General features: G+C 38.8%; 1 long non-coding RNA gene across 1 annotated transcript in view; it reads right to left on the bottom strand.

Annotated features, from left to right (window-relative positions):
• The window catches only part of LOC135329699 (uncharacterized), a 30,356-nt gene extending 5,565 nt beyond the window's left edge, over positions 1-24,791 (bottom strand). The window contains exon 1 of the long non-coding RNA XR_010391280.1: positions 24,733-24,791. This is a non-coding gene — a long non-coding RNA (uncharacterized LOC135329699). The remainder of the gene's footprint in view (positions 1-24,732) is intronic.
• Positions 24,792-25,086: the final 295 nt, after the last annotated feature.

Below are 25,086 nucleotides of genomic sequence, written 5' to 3'. Positions count from 1 at the left end.
GTACTCTAAATATGTTAGGAAGTAAAAGGTAATTAAAAATAAGACAGGGGAAAAGAAAGCAAAACAAACAGAGATGATAGAGCCAAGAAATTTCCTTCAGGTAGGTCGATAACAGAACAGATTCTTGTAGTGGTGTGAAGAAATGTGTTTTTTGTTTCTATTCTAGAGTTGGCAGCCTTTCTCAACTACCTTTTCTCTCTAGTTTCATTTCCTACATCTAGATTTTTTTTTCCTGAAATTCAGAACAACTTATCAAGTGTTATAGTTGTTTGACGCAAAGACTGAACGTATTTCTTGGGGCTGTATCTGCACAAATAAGGTAAGCCGTGCACCGTGTCTCCACACCCTGCTGGGACCTGGTGCAGAGGTGCTGGGGGCTGGCGCTGCAGCAGCCAAGCACTCTGTGCTCCAGCGGTAGCGCCTTACGCCTGGGCTGGAGAGGAGAGGCAGGCACACCGCATATGGCATCTTCAGCTGCCAATTGTTTTCTAGCATCAGTTGACAGATCTTAAGAAACACCATAATAATAAAGAAAAAGCTTGGCAACTCCAAATGGTCTCCCTCCACTATAGGACCTCATGGATAAGGCATATACTTGGGAGATCACTTAAACTAGTTTCAAACTCCGCCTCCGCTGACCTGTAGCAGAGGACTTGAGCTTGGTGTTATCATATCCGAGAAGATGCCAAGTATCCAGCTGGTGCAAGGGGAAATTGTTTTGCGCTGCTAAGCATGGAGGGGAGCTCAGACTTGTGCTGGATTCTTCCACCTCCCACACGAGACCTCTATCTGCCAAGCGAGAGAGTCCATATCTCACTTTCTCCTTTTTTATTGCAGTCAATAGTGCAGTTAGTCATAATCTTGGAGCTGTTCCAACATGGCACAATTGAGAGAAATTCAGAATTATGGTGACTCTGAATCCTTATCAAACAAAACCAGGGAATGGAAAAGGGGACAGGGGAGACAGGTAGTGGTGGCTCTTATGGGCCACTGTCAGAACAAGAAAGCAGAATGGTTGAGTTTCTGAGCCCTTGTGCTCAATGGAGAAAGGAAGAAAAAATTGTTGGCGAGATTGTGGGAGATTTCAGCCTGAAAGATACACAGGCAGCCTGTAGTAATACATCAGAATCCCAAACGGTAGATAGTAACATACTCGCACAAACGTTATTGTGTCCAACACAAAACAGTTCTGTTGCAGGCTTTGTTCTGTTAGCTTAAAAAAATGCTTAGTTGATGGAGGGGAAGCTGGCAAAGCTTGGAGATCAGTGATCACAATCTGATTACATTCAGTGTGGAAAAACAGAGAAGAAGAGTTTTCTCAAGTTGAGGGAAATTATGAGAAAAAGAACTTACTTTCTGCCTGGCAGTCTCATTTTTTTGCCTTCTCAGAGGACTCCTTAGAAATTCATATTGGATGATTAAAAAGTCATGATGTACAGTTGAAAAGAAGTCATATTTTGCTAAAAGACCACTTTAGTTCAGTAGCAAAATGAAGATGATGATGAGAATTTTAGTAACAAATGTTACAGTAAAAAAGGAAGGAATTGACAGCAATCAGTATAAACCAAATGTAAACTTTTGGAGTACAGAATATGGAGATGGAAAGCACCGCATAAAAATATCCCTAGGTGACTGTGGGAATGGTAACAAGGAATTTAAAGAACTATATTAGGAACAAAAGAAATCTTACTGATACTAAATATACCTGTCATGAGAGAGACGAATGATAAAACAGCTATTAATGATGGGGAAAAAAAGGAGTTTTCAATAAATAATTATTTTTGTGTTTGGAAGGACGCAGGATAACTCACTAATGCATCAGAAAAGGAGAGGAAGTGTTTATTAATCAATAAGGGACTACAGATAGATGGTATACTCCTCTGACAGCTACTTTTAAACTAGCTGGCCTGAATAACCATCAGCATAAAGGAGTTAGGCAAGAAGACATCTGATTGATGTCCAGACCTTGGTTACTGTTATAACACAGTGCAGCCTGTCCTGGGCATCTGTAGACCACTTCTTCCGGCTTCAACCCCAGGCAAATACAAAAACAGAGTAATGAACTATCAGACTGATGAAAGTCACTCAGCATAATCTGATTGCAAAAAGATTTGTCAGAACAAACCTGATTTTATTCTTCAGTGAGGTTACTTGCTTGTTGATTGCTGTGCTATATATAATAGATGCAATGGATGTATTTTTGATTTGTTTCATGACACTCTGAGAAATTAGCACCCTACAATATCAACAAAGCTTACACCAAACTGTCTAAGAGCTGGTAAACCAGCAGATCTCAAAGAGCAATCCATGAGGGCATTTCTAAGTGGTTTTCATGAAAATTAGTACCAGGTGATACTCTTCATTTTCATTTGTGATCTAGAAGTAAATATAAAATCACCTCTAAAAAAATTTGCCTGTTTTAAGCTTACACAGACAGATGTATATAATGCTTCTACAGTGCTGAGGACAAGGCACCAACAAGGAATGCTGTAGATCACCTGGTAAGCTGAGTCTAAATCATTTTAACAGAGTCAAAAGAAAAGTGATATGGGATGCAGGCCACACCGACAGACTAAGGCTCTCTGCCCCAGCATAAGGAGCCTTGGAAAAGATTCAGGGATCATAGTGAACAAGAAACTGAAAACTACTATAGAGCAGGAGAAGCGGAACGTGACAGTTCTGGAATCTACATTAAAAAAGTCAAAAGACTGGGGAGAAATGCCATACAATAGGAATCTAGGAGACTCTGTTTAGCTTGTCAAAGAGACGGCTGAAATGTGACATGGGCTTTGCGAGTGCCTTCCCAGAGAAAGATGCTAAGAGGCCCTTAACTTTAGCAAAGATATGCACAGCAAGAGTCAATGAATGGATGCTGAGGCCAGCCACAGTCAACCACGAAATAAGGCACAAATGTCTAATAATGATGGGAATCAACAACTGGAACAAGACATTAGAAGAGTAAATTTGGTACCCGCAAGTCAGGATTAGGTGATTTGCTGGAAGCTATGCTTTAGCTAACCATGAGTAACTGTTCTCCAGGCTGGGATAATGGGGTCAAAATCAAGCCTTTATGTGCAGACTGTCAGACGGCTTGTTAAAAGGATCCTTTCGGGTCTTAAACCCTAAAGTCTGACAAGACCAAAAAAAAAAAAAAAAAATGACAAGGATAAATTCTGAAAGTAAGTATTAGGGGATGTTTAACAGATGTAAGTTAGAGACAATAGTGAGAATTACCCCATCTGGGTAAACACTAGTGTAATCGTTGATTCAGAAAAGTGCTTAAGCATACCTTTGACTTCCTGGGGATGTTTAAATCCTCTGTGTTTCAATAGAATTTAAGTTCCTGTTTAAGGTTAAACTCTAAATTCAGGATTTGCTGAATCAAAGTTTTACTTGAACACCTAAGACTGTGAAATTTCCCTTTTGAATACCAAAGTGTATGTTCTCCAAGTGTTTACTCTTCCTATTTTATCAACTGACACTGATTATAACTGATTTTCACTAACATAAAAATAGAAGAAGCAGTCCGAATCCTATGTTTACAGCGATTTAAACCTCTCTGCAGCATGGGAATGATTTGAACAGAGGTTGGTAGCTCCTGGTGAGGAAAACAGCAAGCAACAAGGAAATAATTACAAAGAATTGCTGCAAAAATCAGGCTTTCACATATTCTCCCACCCTCACCCCCACATGAAATAGCAGAGAGCAAATACATAACTTTGCAACAGAATGGGAGGACCATGAGGGCAGGAGGTCAGACTTGGATAAGAGATTTTGTGAATTTATTTGGATCTCACCAAAAATCACACCTAAATTTATAGTATTTCAATATAACCTACTGCTGGCAGAGCCACAGATGCTGTCTTTCTGTATCAGGTGCATTGGGTCTTTCTTTGATAAAACCAAAATGTAGTATAATCATATTCCTTCATCCTTTTTATACCTTGCAACTGATTCTTAGTGGCATATCATATTAATGACAGCTGAGAACACTGGGTTGTACTGGTTGTGGATCTAGTCTTTTATTGAGGAAACAGAGGGCAAAAATTTCAAAAACTTCCCACTTGGGCCTCATGCCGCTCTTCGGAAGTCACGAAGACAGTTATCTTGGGCTCCAGTGGGTGGAAACCTAAGAAGGGCTGCAAAATCCCACTGCTAGCTTCAGCGTTCAACTCCTCAGTCTTGTTACAGATTAGAATGAAAAAGATGCTTACTAAATAATTCCAGTCTTTCAAATTCTGATAATGATTTTCAAAGCATTTTCTTCTAAAGCAGTCTCCAAATGTGTGTAGAAACTGCTCTTTAGTGGCCTGACATGACACAGAGTAAAATCTTATTCTTTAACTAAGCGGGAATCAAATTGGGATCTGAAGAAGCCAGACAGAAAAGTTCAGGTGTTTGATAGAATATTATTTCACTTATTTAGAGACCAAATGCCAGGCTGTGTATGTTAGATAATTTATCTGCCCCTCTGCTCAATGCTGGAAAAGAAGATGTGAGCTATCCCATACCTAGAGCCCTGTAAAGACAACCACAGTAACACCAGACACCTTCCACCTGTACAAGTCGGTGTTGAAGGGGCACCAGATGCTCTACAAAAGGGCCTGAGGATGACAAATTTCAGCAAAGGGGTGTAAGTAGCAGTCCAGAATCAATAACTACTTGGATCAATAGAGTCTTTAACTGTTCTAGTTCTTTGCAAAGTTAATATATGTCATATGTGTGTAAAGCACCAATCTGCCTCCGAGACTGCCTCAATCTCATTGGAAATCTCAAAGAATGTACTCAGAAAGTACATTACTTTTATTCTTAATTAAGAACTTCCAAGACAGTATTTAACCTGAGATCTCAAAATGCAATGTTAAACTATTTAATGAAAATGAAAATCCAGTCTCAATCTGTGAAGAAATCAGTAAAGCTTTCATGTAAAAGGATTCAGTGGAATGTATCTTTATGGAATTGAAATCTTTGAGGTACTATATGATGGCAAATGAAATCTGGGCTATTAGGCTACTTATGAATGCAGTATCTTTGTTTCAGTGTTTTTCCTCTTTCATTGTTTAAGTTTTTTTCTAAATAATCCCTAGTTATCATTCACAAACCACCTTAGTTTTCAGCTCCACTAATAATGTCATTCAAACATTGTCACTAGATCATGTTTCCCCTTCAACCAGGCATATTTCTCAATTTAACAAAATCAAAGGAGTGCTGAAAAAATACCCCAAATCTGATATGATAAGGTGTAGCAAGGTTAATTGAAGGAACTGGGAAGAGACTTGCAGAGAACCAGAGAAGCCTGGAGAAAGTACTTCAATTTTTTACAAGTTTGCCACACTTCTTCTGTCCTGTAGCTTCTAAAGCTTCTTACTAACTTTGCCTAAGTATTTTTAACAAGTTTTGAAAAATAGTGGGCATGATTTCTAGAAAAACAGTATCTATTAAGGGATTGCAGGATGTAAAATGGAGTGATATTACCTTGAGATTACTGCCTATCTCTCTTTCAATGTATTTGTCAACTTCAATTTTCCTTTTCATTTCAAATATCTGCCATTTAATTAGCAGTCAATCTGTCACTGAATGCAGAAAAATCCAGGTTTATGCTAAACAATGGGTTTCTTTTGCACATAAGAGCTAAAAGTCAGGGCTGTTTAGGTGGAAAGCAGTCCCAATAATCTAGAGACAAAAAGCCGTGTCTTTTATTTCTATGATGGCACATTTATTCTTGTCAAAGCTGTGAGAACACATTAGTATATCTTCAATTTAGATGACAACTTTCTTGGCTGTTTATACAGACACTTTAATCTGTTCTCAAACTTCAAAAGTGCCTTAAAAAGTCTTGTGTTCAAGTCTTGTGGAAAACTCTCGTTTGTCTTCCGACACTGAATTCTGTCCTTTTGAGGAAGCAGTGGTGCTCCAAAATCCTGGCCTTGGGCTCTCCACGGTACACCTCACTGGTGTCAGGGGAAGGCAGAACTTCCAACCACACTGTGCTGAGGGTATCCTAAAAATGCCATGTTAATATGAAAGTCAGCCCCAGAAACCACTTACAATACAAATTTTATAACTGTTCTTCTAATGATTTTCCAGACTGTCCTGATTCCTTCTGATTTTCAGTTTTCAGACACTTGATAACCATTTTTTCCAGGTCTACATAAAAGTTGAATCTAAAAATACAAAGATTATTCATTTCCAAAATTTTCTGTCCAGTATGGATTCACAAGATCTTTCGCAATGGACAACAGCTCCTCACCCATTCTCATTGCATTGACATGATAATTTACTATAGGAATCCAGAGAAATCAGCTCAGGTCTCTTCATAAACCTCCTGGAATCACTGCTAGAGATACACCATGCTCTTTGATAGGTCTACATTGCCAGCGACTTACAGGAATACAATATAAAAATAATAACAATCTAATGCCTACAATAATTATTAATAACAAGTACTAAGAGGAAAAGGCATATTTATAGCCTCATCTAGTCGTTAGTTCTTTAGAACATGAAGTGGCCAAATTTGACACAGCCATAAGAACTAATTTCTTTTTCTTCAATTGCAATAGCTGTAATTGTTCTGGTGTTGTCAGCAGTATGCACTTCAACTAGTTGTCAAATTGTCATTAGAAAACTAGAATACTCACTTCTGTGAGGATGCGCTTAAAGCAATATAGAGTGAATGCAAATTTAGCATGCCTGAGAACTAAAAACAAGCCATATGGTATGTCTGTGATGTCTACTGTTGCAGGATTATTTTCAGTGATTAACACATTTGGTTAATTGCCAAAAACAACTCTGTGCTTAAGTATTTCAGTTAACATTCCTTTCTTCTAACATTGAAATTGGAAATTACCAATACAGAGTACTTATTTTTCTTCTTAACCAATATATACATTTCAAATCATATAATTTATATCACTGCATTGAAATTTCAAAAGGGACCATGAATTCTGGATAGCTCATTTTCCTGAAAATGAAGACCGAAACTTGACTGAAAGAAGCCACTTGAAACAAGTTAAAGAAGTTCAGTATTTAGAATGTTGGCTCCTTTGACTATCAGTTTTAAGAATTTAATCGACCATCATTTTACAAAAAGGTTTAGTTCTTGAGTTGTGGCTTGAACTCATCTTCCAAACTAAATACCTATGTTCCATGTTTGTTTTGCAAAAATGGTCTGGACACTATCACGATAATGTAATTAGGATTTTCTTCTTTCTCTTCAAATAAACTTGGAGATTCTGTTTTCTGACCTTATCTTTTAATTTTATCTTTTGAATAGAGCTGTACCATCAAAGCAGTCAGATGAAGGTACACATAAACACCACATACCTTTTGACAGCTGCCAGTCATAAGGTATTTGAGAAAAACACTCTATAAATGTGTCATTACTCACTGAAATTAATGGAAAAAGGAATACAATGACATCTTAGTATCTGGTAGCTAAATTGACCTGTTTGCATTTTTGTCAGGAACCAGTATTTTTTATAATTCCTCTAGAAATCAGGGACCTGACTATCAGCAGTATCAATAAGCAAATCCTAGCTAGCTACTCTTTATTTGGCTCACGTGATGTTCAACAACACAAAGAAAAATGAGAAGAATAAACATGTGAGACACTATGTTCTCCATACAAATGGGCCATGTATACTACATCTTAATTTGTTCCTTTCCTAGTTTTCAGTCTTTGGGATATTTCAGTTACTGGAAAAGTAAAACCTTTCTCTTTAAAATAATTATGTGAGATACAAAGTACTCCTGGATAAATGACTCATAGCTCAGAGTACCTCCTCTTCTTTGGAAAACCATAAATCACAGATGGGAGAAAGCTGGGAAGACTTGCAGTTCACCTTGTTTTGAACTCCAAGCACAGTAATGGCATTCAGGCTGCAAGGTTTGTGCTGAAATACAGGATGTTGCTCTTCCCTCTGTCCCACTTGCCCTTTGTTATCACCTGAAGGTTTCACGAGGGCTTATGCTAGCTCGTGGCAGAGCAGTGCTGGCACTCTGGAGGATGTTATGCATACTTCTCTCTTCCCCACCCCTTCTTTAGAGTGTTTCCCAAAGGTTTGTGAATTTGTGCTGTTATAAGCTTATACGTTGTTCGTTGTACTGAGGACTCAGCTAGCAACTCTGAAATAAACTTCTTTCTCATCATGGTCAAACAGGTTTCAGGAGTGCAGAGCCCACTCACCTGGCCAAGAGGGACAAACCTACTCTCCCCAGGGACACCTCCAAAAGGGAGAGGGGATGGCACTTGGGGGCCAGCTCCCCCCTCAGCTGGATGCAGCACCCGCAGGACTTCCCCAGATGCTTTTGGCTCAAAATCAACCCAGCAGAGCTGCCCTCTGCTTTCTAATTGGTCTTCTCCATTAGGAGGTTTGGGGAAATTGGACAGCCATCCGCAAGAGCCTGCCTATTCAGGAAAGTGCACAGGTGGTCCCCTTCTCTCGGGGGCTTACACCCCACTCTCCTCTGGATATTTTGTCATCTGTGCTATGCAAAGAAGCTGGATTTCAATGCAGAATCACTGGCCTGCTTCATGAGTCAGAGACAATGAAGAGAAAATCATAGCGTGAGTATGACTACGGTGAAATTCTTGCCTTAAATGTTGGTTTTATTAAACGGAACCAAATAGGGAAAAGGCAGTGCCTCTGCCATGAAATACTCTGCCCTGATCTCTTTTGCAATGCTGTCATTGATTTCACTGGAGAATAAGTGAGATCATATGTTGGGATGCTGTTTTCCTGTTTAGCCTGAGAACAATCAATAAGCTCACTAACCACAGTCCATGTGTTAGCTGTGCATTGCAGCAATGTGCAGACCATCATTTTGCAGAGCTTAAAAGTTGTGAAGTGCTTCTTTCTACCTCAAATTTATTTCACTGTTAACTGAGCAAGCGATTTCTACTGAAAAGGCACACAGTCACCATTCAAACCCTTAAAAATAAGTTTATGAAACAGTGATAGTACGCAAAAGTAGTCATACAAAGCAACGGAAATATTTGAGAAGTAGAATTTGGTTTTGTAATATGTTAATGATATGGTGGAATTCTGTCTTATAGATCAATAATGAAATCAAAATCAGCTGCCCCAGATATAGACACAATGGTGGACCAATTTAATAAGCAGTCCATGGATCCAGTATACATTATCTGATATGAAACTGAAATTTCTCATTTGCACCTTGTTATATTTTCATAAAAAATACAGCCTGTGTTTTTGGTGGCCACAGAACATGCCATGAAGCCTATGCCTTTGTGCACAATCAGTGTGTATTGAATATATAATTACCTTAAGGTAATTACTATAGGAAAATGGGAGAACTACGACATTAATTTATGCTGAAAGAGATGGTTCCACCAGAATTCAGATGAGTCACTTTTTTGGGAAGACATGAATAAACTTTCCTTAAAGGTTTTATTCTTCACACACTAACCTGTAGTCGAATAGAGCACATGGCATAAGCTGCCTGTAGTATTTTAAGCCATGGGTTATACCATCAGCTACCAGCCTGCATTTGGGAAGGTGAGGTTTTGGAGCTCAGGCAGTGCAGCTATCAGAGTGTCTATCCTGTCATGTGATCCCCAAAACACCATACCTGATATGTAAGATTTCTGTAATGTTCAGTTGCAATTTATTGATTGAATACAAGTTCTCAATAACTTAAGAGAGTGACCAGCACAGAAAGCTAGAGTCTGGTATTTTTCAGAAGTGCTAAAATCAAATAAAAGAGTAACTAAAATTGTTAAAGGGAGCACTAAACGTAATTGATATTCCTCTGGAACTGATAAATAAGGTGAAAAAATTTTTGAGGAATTCTGCATTTCTTCATTTAAAATCTTGGTATGTTTTCTTGCAGATAGTACTGACAAGCACAGAAAATACAAGCAAATTAGAGTGGAAAAGGTGTATTTAATGAACAATTAACTTCATCACCACAATTTACCATGGTATCCTGCATTGATAGTTTTAAGAATTCAATATAATACTGTGACAGGTTCTATAAGTAGTAACAGTGTCATTGTAGCTGTGATGATGGGCGAAAGATATAAGCTAGGAAAATGTGCAGGGAGTTGTACATGCATTATTAAAGCTTTTGGGGAAAACAGTATAATTTCTTTTCCTAGAGGAATGTCCTCGCTGGATAGATGCCTCTTTTCACTGGTGAGGTGGGTGCCACAAGTGCTTTGCTTAGAGCAATTGCAGCAGCACCTGAGAGTCTGCTTATGCCCTGCTAACTTTCTGGTGACTTGCGGATGACAGCTGATTTGTGGAGGTAATTGTGTCAGTCCTGGGGGATCTGGCAATTAGCAGGTTATTGCTGCTTATTTTGATTAGTGTCTAGAAGGCTGGTACTGGTATGAGAGGAAAGAGTGGTGATTAATGGCTTTATGTTGAAGCCAGTGAGTGAAATCAAGCTCTCAGTCCTCATGATCAGGAGGTCACCTATATTTTCGAGGAACTGAACAGTTCCTAATTAATTGAACAACATAATTAAGTTAAACTTAGAACAAATGTTCTCCACCCATACTTGGAAGACTTCTGCTTCTACTTCAGATTGGAAGGAGATTTTCTGTGCTAGAAAGCTTGACCAATATTGCTTCCATTTACAAATCTCTTTTACCTTATATATAGTTCTCTAAGTTAAGATAATTATTTCTGGTATGTTTGTCAGTTTAGCTTGTTTTGCTAATACCCAGTTTTCTTCCTCATGACTTCTGCACTCGCAGAATTATGTACTCCAAAACATCGAGAAAATAATTCTTCACCGCTAGAATGAAGCATTTGTTTTAACCATCATGGTGTAGCTAAGAACTCTTTGGGCAAGACATTCATACGGTCAGTTTGGCAAGTACAAAACAGTAACCTCTTTGCTGTGATCAAAGAGCTCTCACAAAGTCAGTGTTCAGGTGAATACGATATTGGGAAATGAAAATGTATTGCTTAGAAGTCAGTTTTAAGAGGAGGAAATTTATTGCATGTGTACTTGTAAATGAATTATGCCTGTCTTTTTAGGTACTTATAGGGCCTTCATCTCCAGAGGAGATAATGTAATTAAAGTTAACCTGTGAGCAAAAGCTGAAAACTTACTTTTGGATAGAAAGATGAAACAATCATCCATAATGTACAATACATTGAACTGGATAACATCATTTGCTTCACAGCTCAAGGACACATTGACCTCTGTAATTAGAAGGGCTCTCAAAGGACATAGACACATTCCTTCAATTGAGATAGGTGACACTTCTTTTAAAACAGCCCCAAAATGGAAGTCTGAATTTTTTTAACCCTTTAAAGGAGATAAGTGAAAGACAAGTACAGCCAGATCTGCCTTTGACTTCGCCATCTCAAAACACACATACATCAGTGAAAAGTGAAATAGTATAGTTGATAGCTGTATTTGGTTTTTGATCTGTAATTCTGAAGTCTAGTGCCAAATGAAGGAAGTTTCCAACCTTAATTTATTGAGATGTCTGAGCTTTCACAGTCTTTCTGGAGTAATTTCATCTGTATTCTTGAATGTGCCAATAAAGATTTCCTTTTTTTTTTTTCCAAACTGAAATATGACACCTAAATCATAAAACTGATGCACTACAACCAAAGTTAATCCTGACCTTAGAGGATGTAGCTTGCAGAAGCAACCAACCATTTATTTAGACATGGGCACAAGAGAGGCTGTGACATCAAATCTAAATACTAATGGATGCACGATGGGCATAAATGTTTGAATCCTGTGCATGGCAAACAATACTGGAATGTCATATGTTTTTCTCCTTCTCCTTTCCAAAGATATTTGAAACTTCTCCTCCAGATAATTGAGATTCCCAGGTAATACCTCCCTGTCTGAATCAGATACTGGAAGCATCCTTGAGCTTATAATGGCAACTGGGCCTTCATGCAACAATATCAAATAGTATGACTTTATAAAGCTCATGATTTTGGTTATTTAAATATTAACCCTCAGAACCTGCAACACAGCCACAGTGGTAGAAGAAAGAATTCCACCAGATGTAAAGGGCATGTTATGCTGATAGGCGAACCTGAGCCTGACTCCGACAAAAACACCCCGAGAAACCCCATCCTGCTTTTTGGAGACAGGCTGATTTTAAAGCATAAAATGGATACAGCTGTTTGGATATTAAACCCTGCTATGCTTTTAATGATTAGACTGATGCTATCAACTTAACATAATGTAATAATGTGTGTTGACTTTATGTATTAATCCTTTTTGAAGCTTGTACATTATGCTGCAGCATACTGATAGAACACATGCAATTTTGGCTAGCATCCAGGAAACTGCAATCTTCCAAAAATGTTTTTCTCAGTATGAATCAATATGAAGTAGATTCTGGCTCTTGCGGATTTGAGTGATAGTATTATTGTAGCTCTGATGGTCTGAGGGTATATATGAAGCAAAGTTTCTGGGGAAGAAGTAAAACTATTCATTGGGAAAAGCAGACAGGCTTTTGGCACAACAGCCTTTCTTTTGGGAACACCAGCTCCTCTTCAGATCTGAAATAGAAGTAACAACCCAGTTGCTATATAAAGGTCGAGAGCAATTGCTCTGAGTTTAGCTTAATACCATCAATCAATTAGACAAATCTGAAAGGAAATGTGATTGGTACCTGGGGAACAGAGCAGAATTTTAGCAAGGAAAGAAGTTATAAGGTCACCGTCTCTCATGGGACAGAGAAAGAAAAAGACTGCTGATTATCACCTGTGGAACATGGAGATTCAGATTACAACAAATAAATTAAATTCTAGCAATTATCAGAGCATGCTAATATTAAATGGTAGCAAATAGAAATTATTGGAACTCGCATAATATTAGCAAACACTATTTTATCTCTGTAACACAAGAAGTTAGTGAATAAATTTTGTTTGAGGGACATACTAAATACAGAAGGCATGAGTAAGGTAACTGTGAAGTGAACTAACCCTTCTAAGATTTTGTTTCCAGAGTGAGTTAAAATCCTGCTTGTGGGATGTGACATGGTGATTCCTGCACTTTAGTGAGGTTATTAAATCCCTGTGTTCTTTTCCAGCCAGCTGTAGAGACAGAGAACCTTCAGTATCCAACGTATTAAAAATTGTTCTTTTTCTCTATAACCATGCTACAACATGGATATAGAAGAAGAGCATTTAATTATCCTCCTCACCCAGAAATTCATTGTTTTAACTACATCAGTTAAAATTTCTGCCCAGGCAGTAGAACTATGCAAAGAGGTGCTGGCTGTGGGGTCACCTCCTGCAGCTCATCACCAGACTGTGAGGACGGAGAGCCACTATCAGCCCCGTCACTCCGGAGTCAAAGGATGTCACATGGCATTTGCCATCAGGCTCAAAGCTGTAAATGGCGGTCATCGGTTGAAGACTTGGTGGGGAGGAGAGGCCCATTCACTGCTCAGACTTGATGAGCAAGTACTGACATGTGACATCTCCAGAGAAAGTATCCAAGAAAGTCACAGATGCTATGAGATGCTGCAGAGCTGGACGGGCACTCTACCTGCATTACACAAAGCTTGACGGAGGGTCTACATCTTCAACACTAGTTTATGCTGGACTGTGGCCAAAAGCAGCTGAGATGCAGAAAGCATGTTCCCTCTGAAGCCCCTAAAATGAGGATAATAACCTCTGACAGGCACTGTGACTCTGTCCCAGAGCAGAGAAGTATGCTGATAACATCCTAAACAGCTGGAATAAGACTTGCCAGAGCTTGTCTGTCAGACTTCAGCTTACACCAGCTTAAAATACTTTTTAAACTTATAGCTCCTGCAGTAAGTTGAGATCCACTACTATGTAAACACTGCATGCTTTTAGAAATAAGTTTGAAATTATGTAACAGTAATGACTGGGGTGGAAGACAGGTAACAACAGAAATTGATTGTTTTGCTCCAAGGAAACAAAAGGAAGGTAATAATAAAACCACTGCCTAGTTTTGCATACAGGTCTTCTTTTTGAAGTCACAGGCATGAAAGTTCTTTAGAGAGGGGAATAAGACTAATAAAATAGCAATCACGCTGGGCCAGCTTTTAAAGACAGTTCTAATTGTAGAAACATCAGCTTTAATTGTAGAAATAGCCTGGACTCAGAAGAGGGATAATATGATCAAACTTTTGCTGAAAGTATTTAGATAAATTCAGAAAGAGAGATTATTAAAGGCACATGTGAATTAGTCATTAGAATCTCCAAGATCATTATTTGTCTATACTGCAAAGGAACAAAGCATTTTTATTGAAGTAAAATAACACTAAGTCCCAAGATTTCACATGAAGAGGAACCTTAATTAGCAGTGAGAATGACCTCCCTACCAGTCTAACAAGATAAGTAGATCATGGCCATTACAGGTGGGGCGGACAAACTGCAAGACAGGAGAAACAGCTCATGCCTTGCTGATGATTTACACAACTATTTGCTAGCAGATGCTGAATTCATGACTTCTATTCTGAGCTCTGGAAAGGTTATAAACAACTCCGGCACAAACACAGGCCTGATACATTTATTCTGAAAAGCAACAGCTTTAATGGGATACGAGTGGCAGCAGGTTGTATTCTTAGCCGTGTGAGAGTTGACTGTCTGCATTCTCTTCCATAATCCATCACAAGTAGGAAAGTAGGAGTCCTTAGTTGCTTCTGAGGTAGCTACGAAGCTGCTAATTTCACCGAGAAGTGGAAGGACCCTCCCTCAGCACTTCACTGCCCTGTTGCTGTGCTCACCCCCGTATGATGTTTTAGCTTTTTACAGCTCGCAAAAAAGGCTGGGCAGAGCCAAGGCACAGAGTAACATGCTTGTTGTAAAAGGAGAATTTACAGAAGCCTCCATGCTTGCTTGTAGGTGTATTTAGAAAAGCCTTAAAAAAACTGATCATGAGCAAGTCTTTCAGAGGTTGACAATTTAGCCAAATCTTGGCCCAATACAGTGTACCCACTGGCTGTGTTAAATGACCAGAGAAGAAGGACTTGATGCCTCCAGCATAAGAAAATAACCCTGGGATCTGGTTCAAAAAAAATGTACACCAATAGGAGCAGAGGCTGGGAGTTTCTGACCTCAAACTTCTGTGTCATCCAGGCAGGCCAGCTGCCAGGAGTAGAAAGAGCTGGAAAACATCTTCTTGCTGATGAGGGGATTCTTGGCAGGAATGACAAGTGAGTAAGTAGCAGCAGCTTTCAAGGAGGATGCCAATGAGCAGGTCTGAATAACAACCATTTCCAGGGCTAGTGACTCACTCCACGTGATGAGCATCCTGGAATGAAGAGCTCTGGCCCTAAACGCGAGGAGACAGAGACTGCCTTTGGGGTGAGTTCTTGGTTCGTAGTCGTGTAGCAGCTGAAATCACTGCGCTGAGGATAACCACACTGGTTACTTCAGGTAGACTTAGTAAAGCAATCCTCTGTTAAGCATGCTCCTGAATGGTCAGGGGGACACAGTGCCATTGCATGGCTGTTTGGCACCTTGGTCAGGAAGCCACTGCTCTGCTACTGCCTATGAGAGAGAAAGGGAAGGTTACCCTGACTTCATTTCTCTCTTCCTGCCAATATGCAGCTAAATTTGAATTTCAAGTGGCAGCTGGTTCCACATCCTCTGTTCATTTGGTCCTGCCCAAAACAGCATCTGCAGCACATGCACCTCTGTCTTTATCAGACCCTGTAGATGATGATGTAGCCTTTAGAGAGACAGATATGTTACAATATGCCCACCTGGCAGAAGGTAATGAGTAGCACTTTCCCAGCTGCACCACAGCTTAGAGGTTAGCCCTTTGCCAAACTTCAGCGCACTGCCCAAAAGAAGCAGGAACCACTGAAACATTACTTATTTTTCCTAATTTCATTTTTGGAAATTTCTAAGGAATTATTATTGAAAAACTTCAAAAAATTCTACCTATGGCAGAGGCAAGCATGGCAAATTTCAGCTTGAACAATTCTGTGTAGCACTAAACCATTGAAAATAGGGCTAATAAGGCTAAATAGGGCTAATATTAAGCAACCTTAGCCACAGGCAGTTTTACTAGCTCCAACAGTAATACATGGTGTTTTTCCCATAAATACTGCATTGAAGTGCTGTATCTCTCACTCTGCTTTATTCAGCTAGCAGCAACACCCAAAGCAAACTTTTTTGTATGCACAACCCTAATCGAAAGCAAAGTAAACTAAATGAATTCTAAGCAGTACCAATAATAGCTACTAGTTATTTTGCAGTAAAAATACCAATATTTTCTCAGTTTTTAATAACTATGTTTTCCTGCTGTTTGCAATTGCAAAAAACATCTTCCAGTAACAGCAAAGAATTTCCCATGTAATTATTCAGTAGGGCCCAAATGAGCAATATATAAAAAGCATGCTAAACAACATTACTGAAATGTAATTGTGCTGCAGAGAAACAGATATAAAGGAGGAGTTATTTCAATTTCCCTTTGGTGACTTTGCCTTAATCTCACTCCTGGTGAAACTGTTTTGCAGAGTTTCAATTCAATATTTTTCACAATCATTGACAGATGGAAAGGAAAGAAAGATATAGTAGTGGACAGCACTGAACAATTTCTAGGGATTATATTAAATGAATTTAGACTCTTCTATATTTATCAGTTGTACAAATAATTTGTAATTTTCTTGAGCCTGTTCATTATTTGAAAAAATACTTAAATAATTTCTACCAATAACCTGGGTTTGTAGATACAAGTACCCTGAATTTGACACTATGTTTATCTAGAATGTCAGACTGCTGTGTTTATCTAGAATAGTTCTATTCAACTGTTTTTGGAAAAGCTAGATAAAATCAGAGTGATTCTTCAGCTTACTAGTATTATCAGTACATTGTTTGGATTAATGATACCCTTCATGTGCACTTAAATGTTGTGAGATTTGTCAAATAAAATCATAAGAGTTAGCAACAATTTCCTCATGCAACTATCCTGGAAAAAAAATTCTAGGTTTTATTTGCAGAAAAAGCAAACAAGATATTATTGAGCTTAAATTGATAGGTTCCCAACTGGGGAACACAAAACTGCTGTCTAAGAACCCTCCTTTAGTAGAAGTCTAGAAGGATTTGTAGCACAGAAGACACTCCCAGTACGTCACCCCATAATGAGGGAAGAGCATTTTGCAAAGCAATACTTTTTTCAGTATTTCAAGAATGTGTAATGTCAGGATCACCATCCTGCGAGATACTGAAATGTATGTTTTCCTTCAAAACCATAGTGAAAAGAGTTTCTTTGTTTGCCATTAAACAGAAATACCAAAAAAAAAAAAAAAAAAAAAAAAGTATTGAAAGGTCTTGTGTTGACAGAAAATTTCCCAAGTTAGAAAAAGGCCATTCTGGTATATTGAATATTCTTTAAACACTAGCTTAAGGTCAGTTTGGCCAAAATTGTATTTTCCCTTCATGGTATCCTGCTCTAATCAGAAGCTAAACAACTTTATTGTTTCTTCCGGTGAGTCTGGATTACAGGAGAGAATGGAGAATTATGCAACTCCCCTGTGGTAACATATTAATGGAGAAACAGCTTTTTACATCAAAATCATACTTACAGAACTTGGACATCCAATTCTAATTAAAAGCTGGAAGATTTTAATGAAATAAAACCATGAATATTTTAAAGACAGTAGTCTGCTGGTAAAGTATTTCAGTTCAGCTCTTCTGCTTCTCATTTTTAACTTCCCTCCAGCCTTTGCTGATGCCTCTCTTACAGGATTCAGAGCTGCACAAACTGTAGTCTCCCCCCCAAACATTGGCTGTGATTTCCTCTCAGCCAGCTGCAGTCCAAAGAGTTTCTGTGGAGAAAAGTTCCCTCTTGCAGAACAATACTTGTGAGGTCTTGCCAGAACAACTAGACTTACCCATCACCACTCCATAGTCACTGGCATGGATTTATAGTGAGTTATCACTGCCTAAATTATCTTAAATGGTCACTTACATCTACATCTACACAGGATATTTTCACTTCAGTGGCAATGCTATAGTTTTCCTCTAAATTTGTTGATTATTTCTGGGGTAAATAATAGGTAGTATGGCTAAAGTTTGCAGTCACGATCAAATGCTGTTTTCATAGGTGGTGGCAATATTTAAGGTTGAGACACCTCATAGCACAGGTATCTAGCTAGAGAGTTTTGTTAAGGTAGCTCAATATGGTAGGTGCCTAACTGCCACAGGAATGATACAAGTTAGATACTTAGCCTCCTTAGTTGTTCCGATCCTTATTGTTGAATCTGTACCTACATTGATAAGTGTCTACATACCTTTAAAACTTAGTCCACTGAAGCACAAATCTCTTTACAATGACTTGACTTTTTTTGTGCTCCTGAATGATATATGGGCATTTCTTTGCTCCCCTCATGCCCTGAAATCAATGTGGAATTGATACACATCTCATTCCGTAACTTTCAGAGTTGGGGCTCTTGTGCATAAATCAGCTCAGAAACTGGAACCTTTTTATTAGACTATAGCTAGATTTTTTTCAGTTGCAGAGAGCAGATTACAAAAATAACTCCAACATTTTGACTCACTAGCAGAAAATTATCTGGAATGTACAAAAATATACAGTTATAAATACAAGCCAATGAAGAAAGAAGATTCTATTAAACACCAAAATAATCATGATCAGTAACAGTTACTTGGTTTAAGCACTTTTAACCACATTTTTCCATTCCAATTTTCATCAGTTAATTTAAAATAAGTGTGCATTTTCTCTACTATGTTTTTTTTTTAGCTATAATGGTTGCCATGGTTATCACAAGGCCATTTTAAATGTAAGGAATGCATAAAATTGATTCTTTGTGGTTCAGTCTGAAATACTCTTAAAACTCTTGAAGCCTGTGGATGACAGCTCTAGTTAATGAAAGTTCTCTGCTCAGTCACATTTCATTAATTTGTGCGCAGTGAGGCTGCATGATGAAATCCGCACTTCACAAGTGAGCATCATATGCAGTTGCTTGGGGTTTAGGGGACTGTGCAGTTACATGCAGAACTCAGATGTGAGCAGAAGAACGTGCACTTCTTGCCATTACAGATATCAATCTCTCAACCTGTATGAGTTTGCCTGCATTTGCATGCTGCAGACTGCAATGTATTTCTCTCCGTAGCAGGAGGGGAGGATCCACAGTTCAGGATCCCAGTTAGCGCAGAGCTATACAGACAGACACCACACAACAAGGAGCGAGGACAGTTAGCCACTGAATGGTTAGGGCACATTCCTGAGAGATGGAAAGCTGTATCTGGCCCTTAAAATGTCCACATGTTTTACATTAAATAGTCACTGTGTGTTGCAAACAAAAAAAAAACAAAAGAGCAGATACAAGCTTGGGAACACAGACCGGTACCCAGGAACCTCTCCTCCTAGGTAAATACTTGCACTGGTCACTGCCTTACAGAGGAAGGGAGGGAGATATTTACTACTTCTGCCTCTTTCAGCCTTCCCTATGTTCCATTTAGTGCATCACAACTTAAACAGGACAGTGCTACCCATCCACCTGGGTGAGACCCTTGCACCAGACTTAGGTGCTTAAAATATAGGCAGGCAGGATCTCTCTCTGGTGGCCTTCAAAAAGCAGCCAGGTGTCCCCTTCACCTAAGAAGAGAACTCAGTCATTTATTTTAGGAGGACTTCTTCACTAGATACCTAAAATACAGATGCAAGCCTTATTTCCAGGTGCATAGATCTCTTAAAAGATCTGACCTTAAGGGGCTGTCCCTGCCAGACCTGCTTTTCTCTCCTCCTCCTCTTCCTCCTCCTCTGTGTGCCATCCGTTCTGCTCCAGTAGTCCTTAGTGCCCACTCTCATGGGCAGCGCAGGCAGCAGAAGGACTTTTGGAGGCTTTATGTTGCTATGGGGAAGAAACCAACTCAAATCATCTCCACCATAGGTATCCCCTGTTAGGCTACTTGCAGCTCTTCAACATCACACACAATTGCTGTCTCTAATTCTAGTCTTTTGTCAACAAAAAAACATTAAACTGGGAACATTGAAATCCCTGATGAGCCTTTTCCTTTTCTGGAACAGCCATTTACAGTCTGGCACAGCCGTAATAAGAATTTCTGAAACAAAATCAAGCCATTGTAGGAAATGCCGACTGGAAATGATGACCGGCATCCACAAAGTTTAACATTGTCGTCTGCTCATTATGAAATCTCTTGGCAGAAATGATGTAAACTTGTCTTCATTAAATGTATTAGCAGAGATGGGGCTAACCTTTGCTAATGAATAGAGTGTAAACACTATAGGCTGCCCTCATTTGAAAAGAACAACAGAAAAGGAAAAGAACAGGAAAAGGAAGAGAAAGAGAAAAAGAAAAAAGGATTTCCCTGTCCTATTCAGGAAAAATTTTCTTTCTTGAGCCAAAGTAGAGACTACACAACTGCAAATTAATTTTCCATACATGAAACAGAAAAGAAAAGAAAACATCAACAGAACTTCCCTGTTTGTGTATGACTCGCTGGATGTGGCAGACCCAACAAAAGAATCCCAGTTCTTTTGCTTGAAGTCCATATTAAGCGTTTGTGCAGACAAGACCTTCAAGATGTGTGGGCTCAATGGTTATACTGTAGATTTTTATGTGACCTTGGCCAAGTCACTTAACTGTGTTTCAGCTTCCCTTGTGCTCTAGCAGTGATAACTAAAGCCAATTGTTTTCTGGAACTATGCTTATTCATAGTGTAATTTGAAGATTGCTTAGTAATTATTATTTTGCTTATTGTTTTGCATTTTGGGAAGATATGGGAGAATTTTCCACTGGGAAAAAAGTCAATGTACAGACTCAGACCAGGCTGACATTAACCATTCTCCTAGTAGAGCTTTGGCTAGACTTACAGGAGCTGTGGCCCCTTGGGACTGTGGTAGGTCCTGTTTCACCAAGAGAAGGCACCTTTTAGAGACACAGTGTGTGGGAGTAACACAGCCATCAATCAGAGGAGTCCTGTGACTCACAGCAGTGGCCCAAACACAGGGAGCAGTCCCGGGGCACTGTAGGAGATGTAACTGAGGCCAGTGAAGAGATTCATATGACAGTTTCAATTGCAGGTGTAAAGATGAAGCTTTCTGAAATCACATAATTAACATGTCTTTGGAATTTTTCATGCTGCTTTGATTTTCTAGCACAAACAAAAAGAAATGGGAGAACATCAGGATTTCCCAGAAAGAACTTTCTTTTTCTCCTAATTTTCTCTTATACCACTTGTTTTCTCTCTCCTGGTCTTAACCCCTACAAAACTTTGCGTCAGCTTATTGGCTCTTTGAGGAATACCTTGACTCTGTAAGTTATAGCATAGTAGTGCCTTGCTCTTAGCTGGGGCTTGGAGAAGTTATGCCCTCCTCTCTCCCCCCCCCCCCCACCCGCAAAAAAGACAGACAAAAAAAGAAAGAAAATTGAAATTAGCCAAGTATTAAGCCAATCTCAAAAAAGCATTAAACTTAACAAAATTCCAGGTGAGTGGAACAACTATATATTGCCTTGATTGAAAACCTGAAACATTCTAATTGTTACAAAATGCTAATAGCAAAACCACTGGTTCCTTAAATGGATATTTTACTAAATCACAGGCATTTAATTTCCTCTCATGCATTTCAATAGCATGCATTGCCTGAAAATGAAGCACTGAAAGAAATGTGAATATTCTGTTTACCAAAAAAGATTTGTTGTGACAATTAGAGTCTTTTCAAAATGATATTTTAAAATGTTAACCATCGGCCTAAGCACAGAGAAAGCACACAATTTGGCACTAATGGGCCTCTAGCTAGAAATAGAGGACTCATTTCTATAACTGTCTTGAGTTACCTTAGCAAGATAATTTAAAGGAGCTACTCCTAGGACTAGCGGATGGAAGGACCTGGCACCTTGGAACTGCCCAGGGATGCAATATCCATATATTTCTAACTAGAGCTATTTCATTAGTGCCCTTTTCAAAGAACTGTAACTAATGAACTGAAAATTAACCAGTGGAATCGATTTTGATTTCAGACCATCGGCCCACACGTTGTTAGCATCATCTGACTTAGGGACAGATAAACTTGTGTGCAATTTGGAAAAACAGCATTGCTAAATGGAACAAGATACTTTGCCTATAATGACTTTGGAAGGTTTAGGTCAGTTTTGTATGTTTGATATTACCTTCATGAACTAGAAACCTTTCAGAATTCATTTTATTCCTCTGACTGCACAATTGTAACATGCCAGGTCTTTCTGATAAGCACTGGACTGGCCCTCTGCGTAAATTCAATTCCCAGCCTACCTACGAATTTCCATCGGACAAATCATGCTCACTAAATGACAAGCTCCTCTGCTATCCTCTTTCCCTACCTAAAAAGAAGCAGTAGTAACTCTCCCCCATATATCAATTTTGCCTTGGGAGCTATTCGGATGCTGTAATGATGGGCATCACCATTTCGTTAAGGCTAAGTATGAAGTATTTAGTTAACTGGAGTTTTTGGTGAATTCACTACAGGAATAGGTTGGCATTCACTGTTTGCTAATCAGTCTTTCATCTCCTCTGTCTATAGACCCTTAAAGATTGCGCTAGCCCTTTATTATTAGCAAAATGGGATTTTTAATGTCTGGAAAAACTTATGTCCTTAGAAAATAGAATATTAGTATAGATAGCATGAATATTGATGGCTTAAAGTGACAAACTTTTTTGGAATTAGACATACATTTGTGCTGAAACTGCAGGTCCACAGAAATGAATGGTCAAATTCCCCAATAACTTGCAAAGAGTGTCTTTTTTCATGGCTGAGGTCAAATTCACCTGCAGTGCTAGAAAATTCGGTAAACTCACTGAAGATACATAAGCTATTTCTTGTTATTCCCATGTAACTGGAAGTTCAGCTCTGAGTCTTTTTACAAACCTAATTTAAATAGTGATTTCAGTGGATTTACACCAACGACTGGAAAACAGAACGATGAGACTAGGCCTCTTGCTTTATCATAAAATGGGCAATAAATACACCCTGGTGAACTGTGTAAGCCAACTCAACTAGAGTGCTGTACAGAAGACCGGTAAAACTGTAGCAAATACATAGCAAAGATTAAACAGTACAGACCTCTCTGCTATGCAAGTCTTTTGGCAACACAGTTTATATTTCAGGAGTATGAAAATACATTTAACCAAATCTAACATTTTGTGAAAGAATGATGTGTTGCATTCTGACTCTGTTATCCACCTGAACATCTGGCTTCCACAGGCCACTTCCATGCACTTAATAAAAGAGATATTTGCTTTTGTGCATTTTTTATGCAAATTCTTTCTCATCCATTATAATAAGAAAAACAAAATCAACTTTCTGCTTTTATATTTACAAAAAAAATTCACAAAAGTGACCTTTTTTGCACCTCTTGAAAAGGAATTAACTTTTTGATCAGTGATGGAAGACTGGTTTGAGGACACTGACACATGTAGGATGTCTACACAAACCATCCTGAAAAGCCTGGCATCATTTCCTCCATCCTCTTCATTCTCACTCTGCCACTTCCCAACTCTCTCTCACAAAAGTGGGTAGCTCAAGTTATCTTGCTAAAGGACAAATGTTATACATTTAGATTTATCTTAATTTTTTGTAAACAGTTATTCCCACTGACTGTGTTCACTGTTCTGCTGGGCTATGTCATCTCACAGCAGGCTCTGGAGCTGCTTCAGCTCCATTAGAAAGAGTTCAGTCATGCACAGAATTCAAAGGTGAATTACTCGCTGAAGTCTCTTCCTGAAATGAAAAAGCAACCTTCACTTCTTCATGAAAAAGCAACCAAGAAAAAAAGAACATAGTGCCTAATCACCTTCATGCACAGCCTCTTTATCCACCATTTTAGGACAGCGTCACTCACTAAGGCAATCTCTCAACCTCAGACCCGTTGGGCAAGTTTGGCTGCCCCCAAATTTCTCTACGTGATTCTGAATATTGTATTCACATCATATGTAAAACTCTCTTTTTTTATATTGACCTTTATATTTCGATTTATATTCACCTTCAGTTCAAAACTGCTCTTCGGTTGTGGTAGGGAATTGTTTTTTTCACAGCAAGACCTTGAGGCATACCAAAATAATATAGAAATTCAGCCTGGCATTTTGCTCTCTGCTCCACTTGATTGAAGACAGAAGTTGACACAGTACTCCTGCCAGGAGGCCAGCGCAGGTGAACCATCTGTAGCAATGCCCAAATTTAGTGTAGCACTGGTGGCTGTGGGCTGCAATGTTTTTCTAAACATATTTAGCCTCAGGCACCCAGAGTTTTGCAATAGCTGATCTGAAGGCCCTAGGTCCATCTGGCATTCTCAGAGCATCTTGGCTGCTCTTCTCTCAACAGGTGACTCCCCAGCAAGAAGCCTGCACTTTCAAAGCATCAGGATAGCAGGCTCACTTATTGGGCAAAGCAACAAAACTTTTTTGGCCTAGGCTTACAGACAGTGTCACCAGCTCAGCCAGTAAATCTGTTTATGATTGCATCCATTCATGATGCATCCTCCACAAGTATATAACAGGTGGGAATTTTTCTCAGAAATTCATTTCTGAAAAAGTCTTTGCTCTATGCATATTTGGAGCCAAAAAGGGACAAAAATTAAACCACAGAAGATTTATTAATTCCTTAATATCCCTGTTTTCCTGTTCTTTCCCACAAAAAAAAAAAAAAAAAAAAAGCAAAAAGATCAGAAAAGTAGTTCTTTTACAAATACTTTCATAAATATAAAAGCTCATATTTGTGCTTAGCAAACACCAAGAAACTATGGAGCAGGTATGTTTACATACAAAGCAGCAATTTTACCTGTGATCAGGCTCCAGACAGGATCCAGGAACCATATGCTGTAACTGATGGAAGGATCTGGGAACAAAATTAATATATCTAAAGTGAGAAATGAGATTTTTTTGTTTGCAAGTCAAAGCCACAGTCCTGCCCTTTTAAGCAAACTGTATTTGCAGGAAAAATATATTCCAATGCACAATGAGAATTCAGTAGGTTTCTACACACATAAGTGGGGATCTGCTTCAGTGCAGAATATGAACTCAAAATAATGGATTTCTATTCTTAGTACCAAGGCAGTAATACTGAAGAAAATCAGTGCAGGGTAACTTCTTTTTCAAATACAGTTCAGCAGTGTTAACAAACACCACTCCAAAT

This window comes from Dromaius novaehollandiae, chromosome 1, assembly GCF_036370855.1.
Source record: "Dromaius novaehollandiae isolate bDroNov1 chromosome 1, bDroNov1.hap1, whole genome shotgun sequence".
Classification (NCBI taxonomy): Eukaryota; Metazoa; Chordata; class Aves; order Casuariiformes; family Dromaiidae; genus Dromaius; species Dromaius novaehollandiae.
Note: the sequence above shows the minus strand (reverse complement) of the source record. Positions and strands in the feature narration are given on the sequence as shown.